The 19,498-nt window shown below is 37.4% G+C and overlaps 1 pseudogene; it reads left to right on the forward strand.

The window, feature by feature from the left end:
* Window positions 1-16,728: 16,728 nt before the first annotated feature.
* LOC126059443 (olfactory receptor 2AK2-like) lies at window positions 16,729-17,648 on the forward strand (annotated as a pseudogene).
* Window positions 17,649-19,498: the final 1,850 nt, after the last annotated feature.

Consider the following 19,498-nt stretch of genomic DNA (forward strand, 5'->3'; position numbering starts at 1 on the left):
AGAGAGCATTGCAATTATTTTCCTATGTGCTTTCAGACTTCTGTTTCAGATTTACCAATTCAAACTCATGATGATTTTGATTGAGCACCTCTGTCCTCTGCATCTCAGTCTGTGTGTTGTTGTTGTTGTTAGGTGCTGTCGAGTTGGTTCCAACTCATAGTGACCTCTTTTCTGCTGATCCTGTACTTTGCCAAGCGTGATGTCCTTCTCCAGGGACTGATCCCTCCTGACAACATGTCCAAAGAATGTAAGACGCAGTCTCACCATCCTTGCTTCTAAGGAACATTCTGGTTATACCTCTAGGACAGATTTGTTTGTTCTTTTGGCAGTCCATGGTATATTTAATATTCTTTGCCAACACCACAATTCAAAGGCATCAATTCTTCTTTGGTCTTCTTTATTCGTTGTCCAGCTTTCACATGCATATGACGTGACTGAAAATATCATGGCTTGGGTCAGGCACACCTTAGTCTTCAAGGGGACATCTTTGCTTTTTGACACCTTAAGGAGGTCCTTTGCATCAGATTTGCCCAATGCAACGTGTCTTTTGATTTCTTGACTGCTGCTTCCATGGCTGTTGATTGTGGATGCAAGTAAAATGAAATCCTTGACAATGTCAACTTTTCTCCATTTATGATGATGTTGCTCATTGTTCCAGTTGTGAGGATTTTTGTTTTCTTTATGTTGAGGTGCAATCCATACTGAAGGCTGTGGTCTTAGATCTTCATCAGTAAGTGCTTCAAGTCCTCTTCACTTTCAGCAAGCAAGGTTGTGTCATCTGCATAACACAGGTTGTTAATGAGTCTTCCTCCAATCCTGATGCCCCGTTCTTCTTCATATAGTCCAGTTTCTCGTGTTATTTGCTCAGCATACAGATTGAATAGGTACGGTGAAAGAATACAACCCTGACGCACACGTTTCCTGACTTTAAACAGATCAGTATCACCTTGCTCTGTCTGAACAACTGTCTCTTGATCTATGTAATGGATCCTCATGAGCACAATTAAGTGTTCTGTAATTCCCATTTTTCACAATGTTATGCATAATTTGTTATGATCCAGTCAATAAAACACAGGTAAACATCCTTCTGGTATTCTCTGCTTTCAATCAGTCTGTGTAGTCAGTCTCTAAGTTTTAAAATACAAAGGAAATGTGCCACTGATGTCCTATGTCTCAGGCAAATCTTGCTCCAATGAGGACCAAGGATTTTAAAACAGTTACAAATGGACCTTTGTAGACTACATAGAATTCTCCTGGGAGGTCAGACTTTCAGATACACTTAAATTTCATTTTCTAGACTCTAAAGCTTAGGAGACTCTGTCCTTCTTGTCTCCCATCTCAGATTTGAGAGCTGAGGGCATTGTCCTTTCCTCCAGTGAGAGAAAAGGGTTGATCTCTGGAACTCATTAGAAAGAACCCTTCCAGCAATCCTTTACTCCTTCTGTGTATGTGATTACTGAATCCTAAGACATTCATTTGCTTCTAAATCATGTAACAATTTAAATTTAGGTCTGCATCTACATAATCTTTTTCTTTCTTTTTTTGATTGTGCTTTAAGTGGAAGTTTACAAATCAAGTCAGTCTCTCATACTAAAACTTATACACACCTTGCTATGTATGCCTAGTTGCTGTGCCCCTAATAAGACAGCACACTCCCACTCTCCACCTTGTATTCCACATGTCAATTCAGCCAGCTCCTTTCCCCCTCTGCCTTCTCATCTCCCCTCTAGACAGGAGCTGCCCACACATTCTCATGTGTCTACTTGATCCAAGAAGCTCACCCCTCACCAGTGTCATTTTCTGTCTTATAGTCCAGTCCAATCCCTATCTAATGAGTTGGCTTTGGGAATGGTTTCAGTGTTGGGCTAACAGAAAGTCCAGGGACCATGACTTCTGGGATCCCTCCAGCCTCAGTCAGGCCATTGAATCTGTTTTTTTTTTTTTTTTTTTTTTAATGAAATTGAGGTCTGCATCCCACTGTTCTCCTCCATCAGGGATTCTCTGTTATATTCCCTGTCAGGGCAGTCATCGGTTATAGCCGGGCACTGTCTAGTTCTTCTGGTCCCAGGCTGTTGAAGTCTCTCCTTTGTGTGGCCCTTTCTGTCTCTTGGGCTCATAATTACCTTGTGTCTTTGGTGTTTTTCATTCTCCCTTACTCCAAGTGGGTTGAGACCAATTGATCATCTTAGATGGCTGCTTGCTAACGTTTAAGACCCCAGACACCACTCACCAAAGTGGGATGCAGAATGTTTTCTTAACACTTTTTCTTATGCCAATTGACCTAGATATCCCCTGAAACCATGGTCCCCAAACCCCTGCCCCTGCTACTCTGGCCTTCGAAGTGTTTGGTAGTATTCAGGAAACTTCTTTGCTTTTGTTTTAGTGCAGTCGTGCTGAACTCTTCTGTATTGCGTGTTGTCTTTCCCCTCACCTAAAATAGTCCTTGTCTACTATCTAATTAGTGAATACCCCTCTCCCTCCCTCCCCACCCTGTAACCATCAAAGAACATTTTTTTCTGTGTTTAAACTATTTCTTGAGTGCTTATAATGGTGGTCTCATACAATTTATTTGTCCTTTTGCAACTAATGCCTTCCAGATTCCTCCATGTTATGAGATGTTTTGCTGATTCATCATTGTTCTTTATCATTGCATAGCATTCCATTGTGTGAATATACCATAATTTATTTATCCATTCATCCATTGATGGCCACCTTGGTTGCTTCCATCTTTTTGCTATTGTAAACAGTACTGCAGTGAACATGATTGTGCATATATCTGTTCATGTGAAAGCTCTTACTTCTCTATGAAATATTACGAGAAGTAGGATTTCTGGATCATATGGAAGTTCTATCTCTAGCCTTTTAAGGAAGTGCCAAATTGATTCCCAAAATGGTTGTACCATTTTACATTCCCACCAGCAGTGTCTAAGAGTTCAAGTCTCTTCACAGCCTCTCCAACATTTATTATTTTGTGTTGTTTGGATTAATGCCAGCCTTGTTGGAATGAGATGAAATCTCATTGTAGTTTTGATTTGCGTTTCTGTAATGGCTAATGATCTTGAATATTTTCTCATGTATCTGTTAGCTGCCTGAATGTCTTCTTTGGTGAAGTGTCTGTTCATATCCTTTGCCCATTTTTTAATTGGGTTGTCTTTTTGTTGTTGAGTTTTTGGAGAATCATGTAGATTTTTTTAGAGATCAGACTCTAATCAGAATAGTCATAGCTAAAAATTTTTTTTCCCCTGTCTGTAGGTAATCTTTTTACTCTTTTGGTGAAGTCTTTAGATGAGCATAAGTGTTTGATTTTTAGGTGCTCCCAATTATTTAATTTCTCTTCTGATGTTTGTGCATTGTTAGTAATGTTTTGTATACTGTTTATACCATGTATTAGCCCTTCTAGTGCTGCCTCTATTTTTTCTCCCATAATCTTTATTGTTTTAGATTTTATATTTATGTCTTTGATCCATTCTGAATTATTTTTTGTGCATGGTATGAGGTATGAGTCTTGCCTCATTTTTTTTTTTTGCAGATGAATATCCAGTTATGCCATCACCATTTGTTAAAAAGACTGTCTTTTCCTCTTTTAACTGACTTTGGGCCTTTGTCAAATATCAGCTGCTCATATGTGGATGGATTTATGCCTGGATTCTCAATTCTGTTCCATTGGCCTATGTGTCTGTTGTTGTACCAGTACCAGGCTGTTTCAACTACTGTGGCAGTATAATATGTTCTAAAATCAGGTAGTTTGAGGCCTCCCACTTTGCTATTCTTTTTCAGTAATGCTTTACTTTTCCAGGGCCTCTTTCCCTTCTATATGAAGTTGATGATTTGTTTCTCTATCTCATTAAAAAGTATCATTGGAATTTGGATCGGAATTGCATTGTATCTATAGATCGTTTTTGGTAGAATTAATATTTTTACAACGTTGAGTCTTCCTATCCATGAGCACGGTATGTTTTTCTACGTATGTGGGTTTCTTGGAGTAGTGTCTTGTAGTTTTCTTGGTATAGGTGTTTTACATCTCAGGTTAGATTTATTCCTAAGTATTTTATCTTCTTGGGGGCTTGTGTAAATGGTATTGATTTAGTGATTTCCTCTTTGAAGTTCTTTTTGTTGGTGTAGAGGAACCCAACTGATTTTTTGTGTTTATCTTGTATTCTGATACTCTGCTGAACTCTTCTATTAGTTTCAGTAGTTTTCTTGAGGATTTTTTATGGTGTCTGTGTATAAGATCATGTCATCTGCAAATAGAGATACTTTTGCATCTACGTAATCTTTACTTTGGCTGTAATAATCTTGGTCTGAGGTTGGGAGGGACACTAAGAAATATAGATTTTGGGAGTCTGTAGTGTGGATTTTTTTTAAGTCCTTGAATCACAAACACATTTCTCACTGATTTTTCTGGAGGCTGGATCTAAGCCAGTGCCCAGTGAGGATAACTTACTTTCAGATTGCCACTAATGACCAGAGATATCTGGGTAGAAAATTCCCAAGAGACTTAATTTGCAAGATCTGTAGCAGTTCTCAAGGAATGTCCATGGGGTACTTATGAGCATCCCGAGAATCACTGTTCTTCTTGGAAGCAACATCATAACACAACTCCAAAAACTAGTTGTCATCGAGTCAACTCCAACTCATGGTGACCCCATGTGTGCCAGAGTAGAATTGTGCTCCTTAGGATTTTTAATGGCTGATTTTTCAGAAGAAAATCACCAGGCTTTTCTTCCAAGGCACCTCTGGGTGGGTTTAAACTTCCAGCCTTTCGGTTAGCAGTCAAGCACATTAACCAGAAGCTCAGCAGGACTTTCCTACGTTGGAATAGGTGGACGTATTTTCAAAGCCTGACCTTGTAATGTTTTCTTTGTCTTCTAGAGAAGACACGAATCTCCCCTCATTTGCCCACTGGTTTCCTCTGAATTACTTCCCCTGAGGTTTTTGTCCTCCAGATGCTGTGGATGATACACCGTCCATGTTGTTTATGCCTTGTTTCTGTCATCTCCAACCCCTTGTTCACACGCACGCATTCATCATGGAGTTGATGTTTGGATTATATCTTCCTCCTCATCATTTCTGATATCATCATGGTATTTTAAAAACACTTGTCTTAAGAACCATATTACAGTTGGCCCCATGGACCATCATCACGTTTAAACTCTCCCTTTGTCCATCTGAGGCAACTGCCATGCAAATTCTTAACCCTTGGACACTTGTTATTTATTGTTTATACATCCTAGTTTTTGAACATTGGAGTAAAACACACAACTGTAAATGAACATGATGCAATTTCTTATAGGACCATTGTAGGTAATGGGTCTTTCTTCTATTTTAAATTTCCCCCATTCTCTTACATGCTCCTTCAGAAACTCTTATGATATGTATGTATACACTGTCTCTGTTTTCTAAGCTTCTTTAAAATCCCTTTGTTACCATTGGGTTAATGACATATCACCCACTTTTTATGCCTCTGGACCTCAAAGGTAAGGGGTGGCATAGTGGTTAAGAACTCAGCTGCTAACCGAAAGGTTGGCAGTTTGAATCCACCAACCACTCCTTGGAAATGCTATGGGGCAGTTCTACACTGTCCTAAAGGGTCACTCTGAATTGGAACCGACTCCAGTGACACCTAACAACAACAACAGATGCATTTAGAGTAAAGGTGAGTCCCTTCTTGAAATGCATGTAGCTCAGCAGCCCAGAGTTGGAGCCTCATTGTTGTGTAGTTTGAGCACTCTAATTAGGTGATACTTCCTGGATGTGTTAGTTTTGTAAACTTTTGCCTTTTTTGCCTTTATTTCTGAGATATAAGGCTAGCAAGCATAATTATGGCTTTCCTGTGTGGTAGTTAGGGAGCCCTAATTTTTTTTTTTAATTTTTTTTTCCATGTTGTATTTGGAAAGCCAGAGATTCCCCATGTAACCTAACGGAAAAGCTTTTACAATAAATTATTTATAAAACTTTCATTGGTATATTGTCATACAACAGATCAGTGGTACCAGTGGTACCAGAGTGCCACTTGCCTCATTTGTGGCCAGGTGATATTTCTCAAAAACCATATTACCAACCAAAAATTTGAACATAGTAAGCACGCATTCCAATACTGAAAACACATGCAAAAAAAAATTAATGAGAAAAAATGCAATTACAAAAGTTAATTGTCTTTAGTATTTCCCATCTCTTTGTATCTCAGTGTTCCATTCTTGATGGAGACGCTTTCTACAGGACTATCTCCTAGTTTCTCTCTCTCTCTTTTCTTCTTCTTAATTTGTGCTGTATCTGCTCTGGATTGAATTTTGATTTTCAGTTGTCATTTCTTTATTTCTAGAAATTCTGTTTCTTTTTCAACTCTTACCAACTATGATGTTTTTTATCTGTATTAATACTTTATACTTTATTTTATTTTTAAAACATGTTGAAATATTTATCCTTGTTAAGTAATAGTTCTAAAATATAAAATATTTATGTGTCTGATTTTTTTTTACTCTAGCTTTGGCAGCTTGTCTTCTCATGTGTTATGTGTACGTGTGTGTGTGTTTTGTTTGTCTGTTTTTAATTGTGATTGTTTATTCCCTTGAATTTTTTCTGTTACTGAGTGCTATATTTAAAGTGAGTTACATCGAGACATAGGAATATGTTTCTGTGGAGTGCCCCAGGGTAATATCAATCCAGAAATCCTCTAAACAAAGCTAAAATTTTCATATATTACAGGTTATATGAACTCTTGTCCCAATCTCTCAGAAGAGCAAATTGATTCCAAAAAATGACAAGAAAGGGAGAAATTCTGAAATGTTTTTCTACATATATTTACTGTTTAAAGATGTATGTGTCCCCACCATAACTTTTTGCTGAAGCATTTATTTTCTAATCATACAAGGAATTCTAGGTTTACCCGAATGGTGACCTTGTTCCAGGTTATATACTCTGTTCTCTGGGCACATTCATCTAAAGTCTAGGTACCCAAGAAATGAGATTCCTCCATGCTTTTGCGTATCTGTAGTTTCTTTATTTTAATACTGAGTAGTATTCCATTATACGGGTATAACTCCATTTGTTAATCCATTCACCAGTCTAGGGACATTTACATGCAAGTAGTTGTGTACACATATATTTTTATTACTTGTGGGTAAATATTGTTGAATATTCTCTAGTTCTAATATAGTGCCGCACTATTTTTCAAAAGTGGTGGAGCAATTTTGCATTCTTGCTAGCAATGTATGAAAATTATACTCATTCCACAACCTCACTAACACCTGGTATTACCAGTCTTTTTAATTGTACTCTTCTAGAGTGTGTACAAAGGAGTGCTGGTGGAGTGATGATTAAGTACCCAACTGTTAACCAAAAGGTTGGCAATTTGAACTTATCCAGTAGCTCCATGGGAGAAAGACCTGGCAATCTGATTCCATAAGGATTACAGCCAAGAAAACCCTATGGGACAGTTCTACTCTGTCACATGTGAGTCAGAATCGACGGAACAGTACCAAACAACAACAGTGTGTGTATAGCAGTATTTTGTAGCTTTTATTTGCATTTCCCTGATGAATAGTAATGTTGAGCATCATTTCATGTGCTTATTTGCCAACTGTTAATCTTTTTTAATGAAGCTCCTCCTTAAATCTCATGACCTGTTTTTAAAAAATAGAATTAATAATAGAACCTATCTCATAACATTGTTGTGACGATTAACTGAGTTAATGCATGTAAACCTCTTTAGAACACCACTGGCACATCTTAAATGTCCAAGAAGAATTTAGTTCTTTTTTTGTACTCCACTAAGATTTTATGTAAATATACCTGGAGCAGGGCAGTGGCCCTGCTATAAGAGGGATGTGTAAAGGTCTGCTACCAAGAAGAGGAGCATATGCAGTATAAAACATCCAGGAATATGACTGTGACCCCACAGTCAAATATTCTCTAGGCAGGAAGTAATCCCTGCCATAATGTATAAGGTCAAAGTGCTTTTCCTTGTGGTAGACCCTTCCTTCCCCCACTCAGCTGGGTAAGGATCAAATTGCCTCTCTTGGTGATGAACTTGCCTATCCCCTGTGGTCTCTTTCATTTTTTTCATACTTTTTTGTGGAGATATAATTCACATACCATAAAATTTACCTTTTTAAACTGTACAATTCACTGTTTTTTTAATATATTAAAAAGGTTATCCAACCATTATCAGTATTGTATACCCTGAATAAAAGTTTCTTAGCATATACATTTATGCTGTAAATATTTTCTCTCAGACGGTGGTTTCCATTTTAATTTTCCCCAATTTATACACTGCCTTATTTTTTGGTTGATGCAGTCTGTGTCCTGTCAACAAAAATCTTTACCTAACTCAAAATCATGAAGATTTTCTCTTAGGTTTTATTATATAAGTTTCATAGTTTTCGCTCTTGTCTATAGGACTATGATCTATTTGAGTTTATTTTTAATTATGATATGAGGTAAGAGCCAAGGTTCCCTTCATTTCTTATGGCCAGTGAATTGTTATGGGACTACATGTTAAAATAATTACTCTTTCCCCTTAAATTACTTTGGCAGCTTTCTTGAAAATAAGTTGACCAAAGATATGTGTGTTTATTTCCAGATGCACTTTTGTTTCATTTACCTACATTTATTTTCTTATACCAGGGCCACACTGTCATGATTATAGTCAGTGACAAAAAGAAAGGCGCTAACATATATGGAAGGACAGAACAGGCAGAGCCAAGATGGTGGAACAAAAGACGCTTCCGGCAAGCCCTCTTTACAACAGATACAAAAAAACAAGTGAAACAAGTATATTTATGACAATCTAGGAGCCCTGAAAATCAAAGGCAAGCTTAGGATATGAACTGAGGGGCAGGGGGAGGAAGAGACAGTTCAGAAACGGAGAGGAATTACAGGACCCGAACCATGGGGAGCCCTCAAGCATCATTCCCTGGAGTGAAGGCAGCGGGCTGGTACTAGCATTTGGCCTCAGTTTCCTCAGGGAGAAGCAGCCAGCCGCACAGCGTACTCACACCTCCAGAGCCAGAGAAGAACAGTGCTTTTGGCAAAAGCTAAATACTTGTGTATATTTTACCATGCTCCCTCACTCTTCCCCCCCCCCCCCAGCTGGCTTCAGCGGCTGCCTTACCTGGGCATGAGATAGGCCTTGTGAACACCTAGAGCCATTCTCCCGGCCATGGAGAAGGAATAAATTTGCAATTGGGGATAGGATAAAGAAAATTTGCCAGCTCCACTAACCAGGAGAGCTCAGGACAGAAGCAGCTCTTATCCAGGCATAAATGGTCTGTGGCCTTTGAGTACCTTTCCCCTCTGCATGCACCTGTGTGGACCTGGTTCAGAAGAATAGGCCCTTGTGGGCAGACTCCAACCATTTCAGCTGTGCTGCAGAGAGGTGGGTGTTTGATGTTTGACATTGCTTTGCCTTATAAACAGGGTCCTCACCTGCCCACATCAGTGGACTAAGGACTGGTAGCTCCACTCAGGTCACCCAGCCACCCATGATGGGGTCCAAGGATAAATGGTACCTCCCAGTCCTTACAAACAAAAAGATTGGGTGCCCATGACCTGTCTCCAAAACCCACCAAACTGTACACTCTAGGGAACAGGGATATGCTTTCCTCAGAAACATGTGGGGGACAATTCTCAGCCCCCTGCCTTGTTCAGAATGTGACCCCCTTATGCAACCGGATACTGGTACCTACACCAATCACCCCTGCCCTCTAAGACTGTAGGACAGAGCCTATACCACACATTTGATGATCAGCTACCTGGACCTGAGCTAAATTGATATAAGAAAAGTGAATGGACTCTCAGACTGATATGCTTGATAACAGCTCTAGCCATCTGGGGACAGGACGTCAGCACTCCAAAGGCAAAAATAATCAAGCTAGCTCACTCAAGCAACCCATCTGGGCGTATCAACACAAAACAAAGCAAGAAGCTACAACACAGTAAGCAAACATAACATAAACTACTATAATAATTATAGATGGCTCAGAGAAAACAGTCAATATCAAGTCACATAAAGAAACAGACCATGATCGCCTCAACAAGCTCTCCAAACAAAGAATCAAGGGATCTTCTAGATAAAAGTGCCTTCCTGGAATTACCAGAGGCAGAATACAGAAGATTAATATACAGATCCATCAAGGCATCAGGAAGGAAATGAAGCAATATGCAGAACAAGCCAAGGAACACACAGATGAAGCAATTGAAGAAATTAAAAAGACTATTCAGGAACATAATGAAAAATTTAATAAGCTGGAAAAATGTATAGACAGGCAACAATCAGAAATTCAGAAGATTGACAATAAAACTACAGAAGTGGGCAACTCAGTACAAAGTCAGAGAAGCAGAATTGAACAAGTGGAAGTCAGAATTTCTGAACTTGAAGATAAAGCACTTGGCACTAATATATTTGAAGAAAAATCAGACAAAGGAATTTAAAAAAGCAAAGAAACTCTATCAAGAGAAATAACCTATGAGTGATTGGAGTACCAGAAAGGGAGGGATAACAGAAAATACAGAGAGAATTGTTGAAGATTTGTTGGCAGAAAACTTCCCTGATATCATGAAAGATGAGAAGATATCTATTCAAGATGCTCATGGAGCTCCGCATAAGGTAGATTTCACAAGAAAGTCACCAAGACATTATAATCAAGCTTGCCAAAACCAAAGACAAACAGTCACCTACAAAGGAGAGCCAAGAAGAATAAGCTCAGACTACTCAGCAGAAACCATGCAGGCAAGAAGGCAATGGGATGGTTTATATAAAAATTGAAGGAAAAAAACCGCCAGCCAAGAATCATATATCCAGCAATAATGTGTCTCCAATATGAAGGTGAAATTAGGACATTTCCAGATAAACAGAAGTTTTGGGACTTCATAAAAACCAAACCAAAACTGCAAGAAATACTAAAGGGAGTTCTTTCATTAGAAAATCAATAATATTAGGTATCAACCCAAGACTAGAACACTGGGCAGAGCAATCAGAAGTCAACACAAACAGGGAAATAAAAATAAATAAATAAATCAAGATTAAAAAAAATGCTTAGAACAGGGTAACAGCAATCTTATTATATAAAAGAAGACAACACTAAAGTAATAAAGAGGGACTAAGAAATGTAGTCATAGATATTCTATATAGGGATACAAAGAAATAAAATTAGGTTTAAATTTAGAAAAATAGGGGTAAACAATAAGGGAACCACAAAGGAGACAAACTATCCTACACATCAAAATACAAGAAAAAAATAGAGACTCACCAGAAACAAAATCAACAATAACGAATATGAGGAAAGGACTATATATAAAGATAATCTACTCAGCACATAAAATTAAGAAGGAAAAAGAAACCATCAACAACACACAAAAAAAGACATCAAAATGATAGCACTAAATTCATACCTATCCATAATTACTCTGAATCTAAATGTACTAAATGCACCAATAAAGAGACAGAGAATGTCAGAATGGATTAAAAAACATGATCTGTCTATATGCTGCCTGCAAGGGACACACCTTAGATTTAGAGACAAAAACAAAAACTCAAATGATGGAAAAAAAGATATCAAGCAAACAACAATCAAAACAGAGCAGGAGTGGCAATATTAATTTATGACAAAATAGACTTTAAAGTTAAGTCCACCACAAAGGATAAGGAAGGATACTATATAATGATTAAAGGGACAATATACCAAGAAGATATAACCGTATTAAATATTTATGCACCCAATGACAAGGCTGCAAGATACATAAAACAAACTCTACCAGCATTGAAAAGTGAGATAGACAGCTCCATGATAATAGTAGGAGACTTCAACACACCACTTTTGGGGAAGGACAGGACCCAGAAAGAAGCTCAGTAAAGACACAGAAGATCTAAATGCCACAATCAACCAACTTGACCTCATAGACATATACAGAACACTCCACCCAACAGCAACCAAGTAGACTTTCTTTTCTGGTGCACATGGAACATTCTCTAGAATAGACCACATATTAGGTCATAAACCAAGTCTTAGCAGAATCTGAAACATTGTAATATTACAAAGCATCTTCTCTGACCATAAGGCCATAAAAGTGGAAATCAATAACAGGAAAAGCACAGAAAAGAAATCAAACACTTAGAAACTGAACAATACCCTGCTCAAAAAAGACGGGATTATAGAAGACATTAAGGATAAAATAAAGAAATGCATAGACTCCAATGAGAATGAAAACACTTCCTATCAGAACCTTTGGGACACAGCAAAAGTAGTTCTCAGAGGTCAATTTATATTAATAAATGCACACATCCAAAAAGAATAAAGGGCCAAAATCGAAGAATTATCCCTACAACTTGAACAAATAGAAAGAGAGCAACAAAAGAATCCATCAGGCACCAGAAGAAAACAAATAATAAAAATTAGAGCAGAACTAGATGAAATAGAAAACAGAAAAACAATTGAAAGAATTAAGAAGACCAAAAGCTGCTTCTTTGAAAAAATCTACGAAATTGATAAACCATTGGCCAAAATGACAAACAGAAAACGGGAAAGAAGAAAATAACCCGAATAAGACATGAGATGGGTGATATTACAACAGACCCAACCAAAATTAAAAGAATCATATCAGATTACTATGAAAAATTGTACTCTAACAAATTTGAAAACCTAGCAGAAATGGATGAATTTCTAGAAACACACTACCTACCTAAACTAACACAAACAGAGGTAGAACAAGATTGAAAAGGTAATCAAAAAACTCCCAACAAAAAAAAAAGCCCTGGTGCGGACGGCTTCACTGCAGAGTTCTACCAAACTTTCAGAGAAGAGTTAACACCACTACTACTAAAGGTATTTCAGAGTGTAGAAAAGGACGGAATACTCTCAAACTCATTTTATGAAGCCAGCCTATCCCTGATAGCAAAACCAGGGAAAGACACCACAGAAAAAGAAAATACAGACCTATATTCCTCATGAACACAGATGCAAAAATCCTCAACAAAATTCTAGCCAGTAGAGTTCAACAACATATCCAAATAATAATAATTCACCAGTCAGCCCACGTCATTGAGAGGTTTAAATTCTCTCATAAGGATGAGAAAATGAGTTTGAACATTTGACTCTTTTCCACTAAATTTTTTCATTGTGAGTGATTGAAGCCTTGTTGTCTGAAGCAAAAATAAATAAATAAATAAATAAGCAATCGTGCAAACTCATAGGTTGGTAACGTTTCCTAAAATGCATTTCAAATTAGAGACTTCACAGTTTTGGATTTCTTTGTGAATTTATTTTTATGCCACCTTGTAGAAGCGTTAAGTAGCTTGATTTTCATAATATAAACAGCTTTGTCTGTGACTTTTTAATACATATGACAAACAAATTTAATTTAATGTAAAGTTTTTTGAAAGACAGGCTCGATGTGTCTCTCTGATACTATGCCCAAGTGGGTTGACAGGAAAATCTTCTATGTAATTTTGAAGATCCATTTCCCAACTCCCTGTTTAACGTTTTATTTAAAAAAAAAAAATTCTAGGAGAATGAAATGTATCTCTATATGAAAGGTGATAGATCTCAATTGAAAAAAAATTTAAACCATTTTATATATGTAAAATAGTCTATATATCTACATATCCAGTGAAAAAAAAGAATATGCTTTTAAACCTAGTGGCTTATTTTTCAGCTTCAAAACCATGGCCTGCTGGAGGTAAACCAGTCTCATTCATAGTAACAACCATTAAGATTTCAAACAGCTCTTTCAGGCCACTAATTACTCCGAATTAAACCTAAAATATTATAATACCTTGAAGACTTTACTACAATCTAGGTAAAAAAAATGAATATACAACTAATCTCAGGAACCCTATTTAAAGGAATTTGTTTTATTTGATATATTATGTAGAGTGAATTGCATTATTTTTCTTGCATGCCCCTTTCCTTTGATTTGGACAATTTCTGGGCTGGCTAGATTATCCACATTACATTTGAATGATTTCTACAAAAATGAATATCTTTTACCTGAGATTGATTTGGCCATATATTGATTTTAAATTTTCTCAGGACAGCAATCACAAAGGAGCAAAGTGAGTGATGTATCTTTGTAAAGTGAGAAAAAGGTAGGATTTGAAGGTCCAGTGGAACCCCTACTGGGCAGCATGGCCCTGGAGGCATCACTTGTAGTCTTGATTGGAGTAGAGAAAAAGGTTCTTATTTTTGCCTTACCACCTTGCTTTATGCTCAGGGCATAGTCATATTCCACAAAAATTATTGGAATGGTGAAAGGTTGTAAACTATATAAAATATTTCAAGGAATACAAATTCGAGGTGAGAACCTTAAGCAGTTGTATTAAAATATTTTTTAAATCAAAATTTTATTTTAAGTGAAATACACACATACATAAAACCCAAAACCCACTGCCATCGAGTTGATTCCGACTCATAGCGACTCTATAGGACAGAGTAGAACTGCCTGACAGAGTTTCCAAAGAGGGCCTGGTAGATTCGAACTGCCGACCTCTTGGTCAGCAGCCGTAGCACTTAACCACTACGCCACCAGGGTTACCTATAAAAAATACATACATACATATGCATATATATTTCTCTATATAATGTGTAACTGTCTAGTTTTCATAACTGATTTTGAATACATGCATCTTATCTCACCAAGTTAATATTTTTTAGTTCCCTTCTCCATTTTTATCATGGCCTCATCATTCCAAATTCCTCTTGTAGATTATATCACGTTTACTATATTTCTACAAATTTTTTACGCAATGAAAATTCCTAATGTGAAACTGTTCAAAAAAAAAAATCCCTTAGTTTATACCAACTTGGCTGACTATACCACTACCCACTGCCCTCGGCTGACTATAGATAGCATAAAAAATAAAATTTCTACTAGATTAAATTTGCATATGAACTCATAAGATTTATTTGCAACTCATGAATAGAAAGTTTCAGACAATAGCTTCCCAATTCATGAATAGAAAATACAGCTTATGAGCTCATATACAAATTAGATTAATCTTGTAGAAATATCATTTTCAACAGATCTAGTGATGGGGGTGGGATTTATGGGACATTTTGAGCTAGGTTAAGCCCAGCAGGCAAGCCCTAACTGATTAACTCATGTTTTGGCTTCTGAGGTCAGGCATTTACAGAAAAAAAAAAAAAAAAAAAAAAACCCACTGCCTTCAAGTGGATTCTGACTCACAGAGAGTAGAGCTGCCCCACAGAGTTTCCAAGGAGCGCCTGGCGGATTGGAACTGCCCACCCTTTGGTTAGCAGCGGTAGCACTTAACCATTCTACCGCCAGAGTTTGCTCTACACTTACAGATGCTATATATACAACCACCAATTTAATTCATTTATAAGAGCTAAAATATTCCTGACCTACAAATGTTAACATAACTTTTATTAAAATGTATAGGAAAAACAAAAAACAAACCCATTGCCGTAGAGTCCATTCCAACTCATAGCGACCCTAAAAGAGTAAAACTGCCCCATAGAGTTTCCAAGGAGCGCCTGGCGGATTTGAACTGCAAACCTCTTCATTAACAGCTGTGGCACTTAACCACTATGCTACCAGGGTTTCCATTACAATGTATAAAAAACATTTATAGCCAATACAAATTCAAAATTGAAAAACGGAGTCAAGAAACATCTTTTTAAAGAATATTATACCATGTTTAACCAACACTGTCATTCTAAATTATATATATGTATATAAATGAATTGAGTGAAAAATTTTTTCACAACATGTGAACATGTCTCTAGTCTATCATCATGAAGATATTTACAAGGGGAGTAATAACTCATGTTGGCAAATCATCAAATGTTTTATTTCCATATTATATTTTTATTCTGTGATTAATTAAAAAAAAACTAATTTTATTTTATTTTTTCAAAGTGTCCATTGCTCAATAGACACAGATTCAGTGTACAGAAACAGGGAGAGACATAGTCATCCAAGGTGATTAAAGGAAATTCTACTGCATTTAATAATCATTTTTGTTTTCTCTCAATGAGCAATCAATGTTGTTACAAGGAATTTTTGGATATGGTCTGCTTTATTTTGATTTAAGCCGTTGTGATGGTTAAGACTATGTGTCAACTTGGCTGGGCCATGATTCTCAGTGTTTTGCCAGTTGTATAATATTGTGATCACTTTCCTGTTGAAATTTGATATGTGATCAACCCCTTGATGGAATCTGCTGAGTTGTACTGGTGGGGGTGGGGCCTGTGGCAGCTCACTGCCCCCTCAGCCTTCATCTCTCTGCCTTCCACAGCCTACTTCCTTCCTGCTTGCCTTGCAAATGTTGGCTTGTTCTGGACCAAGCAGCTGTCTCTTGCCTGACCTCTGGTTCTTGGGACTTGAGCTAGCAGCTGACCTGTCCATCTTGGGAATCGCAGATCCTCACAGCATGTGAGCAAGAGTCCTGCTCCCTGACCTGCCTATCTTGGGTTCACTAGCCCCTGTAGCTAAGTGATTCGGGAGAAACCTTGTGATCTTCCCTGCTGACTTGGAGATTACTTGACAGTCACAACCTGTGACCAGGATACCTGCTCTCCAACCTTCTCATCTTCGGTTCACCGGCTTCTGCAGCTCCGTGAATTGGGAAAGGACTCTATCCTTATCCAAGGATTTGGGACATTCTAACCCCTACAATCGTGTGAACTGTTTCCTTAATATAAATCTCTCTATATATATTTATAGGCATTACTGGGTTTGTTTCTCTAGAGAACCAAGCCCAAGACAGCCATGAAGACAGAAAATCAAAATTTTGGAGCAGAGTTTACACTTCTTGGCTTTTTCCAATATGGCCAAATGAACACTGTCCTCTTTGTTGCTATCGCTGCCATCTTCTTAGTGATTTTGATGGGGAACATCGTACAGATCCACTTCATCCAACTGGACACCCGACTCCACATTCCCATGTACTTCCTCCTCAGTCAGCTCTCCTTCATTGACTTGATGTACATCACCACAGTACCCAGGATGGCAGCAAACTTTCTGTCAAAAAGTAAGTCCATTACTTTTTTAGGTTGTGAGATTCAAACATTTGTGTTTTTGACCCTTGGTGGAACTGAAGCTCTTCTTCTTGGTTTTATGTCTTATGATAGATATGTAGCCATCTGTTACCCTTTACATTATCCTATGCTCATGAGCAAGGCTTTCTGTATGTCCATGGTCACATGTGCATGGGCCAGTAGTTCTATCAACGCTTTAATACGTACACTGTATGTATTTCAACTTCCATTCTGTAGATCTCGGATCATTAACCACTTTTTCTGTGAAGTTCCATCTCTATTGCCTTTGGTGTGTCAGAACACCTCCCAGTATGAGTATACCATCCTCTTTAGTGTGCTTATCATTCTGCTACTACCATTCATGGCCTTCTGGCTTCTTATGCCCGAGTACTTATTGCAGTGTACCAGATGAGCTCAGGTAAAGGGCAGATGAAAGCCATCTCCACGTGTTCCTCTCACATGATTGTGGCAAGCCTGTTCTATGGGACCACCCTCTCCACCTATACAAGACCACACTCCTTGCATTACCCTGATGAAGGTAAAGTGGTGGCAGTGTTTTACAGCATCATTATACCTCTTCTGAACCCATTTAACTACAGTCTGAGGAATAAGGAGGTCACAGGAGTCATTAGAAGAGTGCTGGGAAAATGAATATTTGTACAGAAAATATGACTTTTGGAACCCTTTATAGTTTGAGACTGAACAACATGATTAGAGTATTGTCTAGAGAGCTGTAAGCTACAAGAAATGTTTTAAAAAAATAAATGTAATGATGCTCTGGTTTCTTCTCTTTTCAGAAATAACTAAAGCATTGTTATTATAACTGGATGGAATTGCTGTGTAAAAGCTAGAGAATGTTTGCCATTATCAACTTGGTCTTCTAGAGCAATAGATTTAATCCCTGTCAACACAATACTCCCATGTCATAACAAATTTTTAGTACCTTCTTTAATATTCTGAAATAAAATGCATATGATATAATTTATCATATAATACATAATATCGAGAAAATATATATGATGACCCAACTATAACATAGAGCAAAATGAATACATCCACTTACTTATTCTTTCATTGAACAAAGGTTTTAATGCTTTAACTGTGTATGTGACACTGTCATAGGCACTGGTGAAATGGGATGAAACAAGATAAAACTGACATAAATCTCTGCTCTCATGGAGTTTATATTTCATTGTTGGGAGAAAGACAATATATAAAATTAACTGGTAAATTTTGCAGTATACTGAAAAGTATTAATTGTGTGAAGAGAAACTAAGTGGAAAATTGGAATAAGGAAAGCAAAGGATGTTAGCAATGTTAAGTACAATAGAGAAGAGAGAGCCTTGAATGTGACATTTGTCAAAAAATAAAAGGAGTTGAAGAAGAGAGTCAAGTGGATATCTGTGGACAAATGTTCTGGGAAGATCAAAGAACAAGTGAGAATTCCCTGAGGTGGGAATATGCCCAGCATAGTCACAGAAGATCAAGGAGTAAACTGGTGAGGCATAGGAAACAGGTAGATGTTTTTGGGCCAGGCCTTACGTGTAAATTAGATCAACGTGAGGATTGTGGCTTTTAACCTAAAACAATGGGCTACCATTGCTGAGTTGTGAGGATGTGGGCAGAAGAAAGTCATTGCAGTAGACCAGCTGTGACAAGGTATTACCTTGGATCAAGGTGATATTAGTGGAGGAGCAAAAACTGGCCAGATTCAAGAGTCTGAGAGAAAGCATACATTTGAGTTTTGTGGACACATGGGATGTGAAATGCTATGAAATAAGAAGCATTCAGAACTGGGTTAAAACTTGAAATAAACAACCGGAAGTATGGAATTGTCATCATTACAGCTTGAGGAAAACCACTGGTGGAGCATTTTCACCATTCTTCGTCTCTTGTGCTACTTTCATGTTAATGCCTCGGGCCCACGATTGCAATCGTTATTCTGACTTCTATCACCATTAAATAGAAGCTCTTATTTCTCATCACCATTGAGTAGAAACTTTTAAATCAGGAAATAAGTTCTCTTTGATGTCTTCCTTCTTTGCCTCAATATATTTATAAGGTTTAACCATATTTTTGAGCGTCTCCATCGTTTTCATTACAAAGCCACATTCCATCATATGGCTTAGAACAATTATTTCCATTCTGATGCCATAAATATTTAGCTGTAATGAATAAAACTGCCATAAAACTTCCTGTACAAGTGTTTTCTGAGAACATATGAACTCAATTCTCTTGTATATATACCTAAGATTGAAATTGCTGGGTCATAAATTAGGCACATGTTTAGCTCTGAGTTACCAAATTGGATTTAATCACTTATATTTCAATCAGCAATATATGAGAACTTCTTGGACTCTAAGTGTTGATAATAAATAATGCAGTGGATTGCTAAACTACCTGGTGCTAAATATAAAGTTGGATATAAACCATGACAACAAAACACAACCAGTGGCCCATGAGTGTATGAACAATGGTATTGGAAAAGATTATATATTTTC

The sequence above is a fragment of the Elephas maximus genome, chromosome 16, assembly GCF_024166365.1.
Source record: "Elephas maximus indicus isolate mEleMax1 chromosome 16, mEleMax1 primary haplotype, whole genome shotgun sequence".
Taxonomy (NCBI): Eukaryota; Metazoa; Chordata; class Mammalia; order Proboscidea; family Elephantidae; genus Elephas; species Elephas maximus.